This window comes from Mus caroli, chromosome 2 (assembly GCF_900094665.2).
Source record: "Mus caroli chromosome 2, CAROLI_EIJ_v1.1, whole genome shotgun sequence".
Classification (NCBI taxonomy): Eukaryota; Metazoa; Chordata; class Mammalia; order Rodentia; family Muridae; genus Mus; species Mus caroli.
Genome location: NC_034571.1, coordinates 144,848,408 through 144,852,569, shown reverse-complemented (window position 1 = coordinate 144,852,569; position 4,162 = coordinate 144,848,408).

Below are 4,162 nucleotides of genomic sequence, written 5' to 3'. Positions count from 1 at the left end.
TTCATTTATGTGAGTGCACTGTAGCTATCTTCAGACACACCAGAAGAAGGCATCAGATCTCATTACAGATGGTTGTGAGCCACCATGTGGTTGCTGGGAATTAAACTCAGGACCTCTGGAAGAGCAGTCAGTGCTCTTAACCGCTGAGCCATCTCTCCAGCTCCCTTCTTTTCTTTTCTTAATTTGGGATTGGATATGTTGTTGTTTGAAACAGGACCCCACGTTATTCAGGCAATCCTCAAACTCACTTCAAAACCAAGGAATGACCTTGAACTCCTATACCTTTGCCTCCACCACAGCCTCCACCACATCTCTACATCTGGCTCCATCACTTTCTCTAACCTTTAAGCAACTGGGCAGAGTGGCATTTGTTTGGGAAGCAACAGCAGAAAGACTCAAAGGCATCCTTGGCTAGAAAGTGAGTTTAAGGCCAGCCAGTATGGTATCAAACCCTGCCTCAAAAACAAACAAAAATAAGCTAGTTATAATTTATAATAAACCTGGTTTTGATTCCGTGGTACTAGGTTGAGCTACAGCCTCCTGTATAATAAGCAAGCACTCTACAACTGAGCTATATATCACACAGAAAATCCTTTTTTTTTTTTTTTTTGTCCTGAAATGCACTACATCACCCATGCTGGCCCCAAACTCAGAGGTCTTCCTGCCTCTGCCTCTACCTCCCGAGGGGCTGGAATCAAAGGCATATGCTAGTAGCCAGGCAATAATAATAATAATTCTTAAGTAACAATTGTTTGCCTGCTGTAGCATCACATGCTGGTGCCCACCTCATGCTGTCCCTCTCAAGTCGTTCTCTGCCCGAGCACTTGGAGCACACATTCCACCATCTCGCCCTCCCCCACCCCCATGGCAGCCTTGCCAAGCTCCTCCGGCCCACTCTGTGACCTTGCTCTTCCCCTGTAGTCTCCAGTCTGTTTCAGTGGATGGTTTGACTGCTGTTTCCCATCCCCGCTTTCTGAAGTCCACCCATCATAGCGCTCCCTTACTGAGGCTCTTCTCACCCCTCTGCCCTAACTTCAGCTTGCACTTTGTCTCAGAACTTCCCTAGCTCTCTGTTATTGCATTCTCAACACTTCCTCTAAATCCTTAGTATCTCCTCCCATATGCACCTAGAAGGGGGGGAAAAAAGTACTTACGTATTTTCCACTGGACGTGGCGTTTGGCAGCTGTCTAACACTGTCTAGTGACTACATAAATGAAAATATCAGTTAAACAGATAGTTACCAACTGAGAGAGTAGAATATAAAGCCCCTGACTAAATATATGTCCAAGATAATTGAGAACAAGTGCTCAAATATTTATATACACAATAGCAAAATTCACAAGATCCCCCAAGTGGAAACAACCTGAATGACCATCGAGACAAATTAGTTACAATAGATACATATAATCAAACCTTACTCAGCCATAAAGAGGAATGGAGGACTGAGACCCACTGATGCTGGTGTGTGGATGAACCTGAAAAGATACGATAAGGGGAAGAAGGCACACAGAAGGTCATAGATTGTGTGTTTGTGTGTGTGTGTGTGTGTGTGTGTGTGTGTGTAACAAAGGTGCTCAAACAACTCTCACAAAACATTAAGGAAAAGAGGGCCCCACCCTGGCTTCCACAAGAGAAAATGTGCAAAAGCAGGAGTGTGAGGCTCATTTCCTTCTTCGTTTGCAGCCCTGGATGACAGCCCATGGAACGGCACTGCCTTTTATTCATATGAGTCTTAGTATATCAATTAACCCAGTATAGAAAATTCTTCACGGGTAACCCAGAGATTTGTGGTTCTAGACCCTGTCAAGGAAACAATATTACACATCAGAGACAGGAACAGGGGATTTTCTGCAGAAGAAATCAAATGTGCTGGGGATGGTGCTGTACACTTGGGAGCCTAGCACTTGAGGAGTAGAGACAGGAGGATTCTTGTACGCTTGAATATCACCTGGCTATACATTGAATTGCGCTATCTGGGGCAACATACTGAGACCTTGTCTGAAAAAGAAAAAAAAAATGAGGGAGGGAGGGAGACAAGAGAGGAGGGAAGAGGGGGCAAAGGGATGGAAGAAGGAAGGAAAGACAAAAAAAAAAAAAGCAAAAACAAAAACCTAGAAACTCTAACTGCAAACCATCTGAGAATTAACACAATTGTAAATTAGTATTTAAAATATATCAGTTGCACAGGAAAAAAAAGAAGAAGAAGAAGAAGCAGCAGCAGCAGCTTTGGCTCCTGGCTCATGAGGTAAGCAAACTAGGAACTACTGTAGACTAATGGCGTCATTTACCAGATCCTGTGTACACCCAAGGTCAAGGCCATTAAAGAAATTTGTCCTTTGAAGATTAACTGAGGCAGCTGCTGTCGGGGGACTTCCGAAGCAAGCGATTTCAAGGCTTTTGTGCTGCGGAGCTCTGTGAAGCTGCATTGTATAGCATCACCTCGTGACATCCAGAATGACCAAATTCCCGCCCCAATTTAGACCTGCTGAAGCAGCCCCAGCAACCTCCACCAAAGTCCTTGTAAAGAGATGGATTCTTCTTTTTAAAAACTGGTTTATTTTTAATTATTCATATGTGTGGTGGGAGTACGTGAGCATGTGAATGCAGGTATCTGTAAAGTTCAGAAGAGGGTGTTGGATCTCCTGGCACTGGAGTTTCAAGTAGCTGTGAGCTGCCATGTGGGTGCTGCGAACTAAACCTGGATCCTCTGTAAGATTAGTGAACGCTCTTAATTCCCAAGCCATCGTCTCTCCAGCCTCAACAGCTGGTTTCTTTTCTTTTTTCTTTTTCTTTTTTGTTGATACAGGGTTTCTCTGTGTAGCCCTGGCTGACCTGGAACTCACTCTGTAGACCAGGCTGGCCTCGAACTCAGAAATCTGCCTGTCTCTGCCTCCGAAGTGCTGGGATTAAAGGCATGCACCATCACACCCGGCTCAACAGTTGGATTCTTAAGTACAGAAAAAAAATCATCTTCTGAGAAAAATTAAATGGAAATTACACACAAAAGATAAAACAATAAAATCATACCAATGTCATTGGAAGGCCCTGTGTTGGTGAGTCCTGGGAATCTTTGCTTCTGATTGACTTGGACATGTTGAGAGTGACCCAGAAGCTCCCGTCAGGAGGGGATGCAATGGTTGGGTTTGGAAAGAAAGGAGCTGAGATAAACTGCCCTTCTAGAGACAGTTTCATTAACAAGGTGGTAGTGTGGGGATGTCTTCAGTACCAGACAAAGAGGGTACCCCACATACTTTTAGACTCCCAGAATAAGCAGAAGGTCCCAGGCTGGGAATCAAAAGATGTGGTTAATAAGTAGCCTATGGTGCATACTTGCCATCAAGTCACCTGACTGTCCCCCAAGGGCATGGTGGAAGGAGAGACTTCAGGGTCACAGGCCACCTTGCCAGCCAGGTTGAGCAGTTGCACCTTTGTAGGGAAAGTGAGGTAGCAAGGGGGTATGACCTACCTATTCAGATAAGAAGTGTCTAACACCTGTGACTTGTCCATAGCTCCATGACAAAGATCATAACGATCTCCTGTGTGCTAGGGTCTCCACTGGGCACTTTAAATAAGTCATCTCATCCATTCACACTACAAACCTACAGTCTTGTCTGCCTTCCCATTTGTAGATGATGAAGATGAGGCCCATAGGCTTGAAGCAACCCACTCAAGAGCACAGCAGACGCCACCAGACTGTGGGATGATTTCTCCAAACAGCAATAGAGAGATTCTGATTGCTCCTTGTAACTCCCACACACTTGGTAACTTAAAAATCCCGTGAACACGTCATCTTAAGGTTCTGGGAAGAAGCCCAGAATGGGTCTCACTGGATGAAGGTGTCTATATAGATGACTTGTCTCTGGTAGCTCCACATAAAATAATTCTGCTGCCTTAAAGTTTCCACCATCAACTCCCAAAGTCTCTTGTTTGTGAGCTGAACAGCCTCCACCCTAAGGAAATTTGTTGGAGAATGACACATCTGGGTCCCTCCCCATCACCTCCCACTCTTATTAGAGGCTCTCCCTCCACCATTTGTCACCTTCCAAGCTCAGTTACCTATATGTTTCCAAAGACATCAGCTATCTTTTAGATATGTTCTGAATCTTTTCAAGGAATCTAGCCTGCCTTGAGATAAATGCTCTATTGACACACACACACACA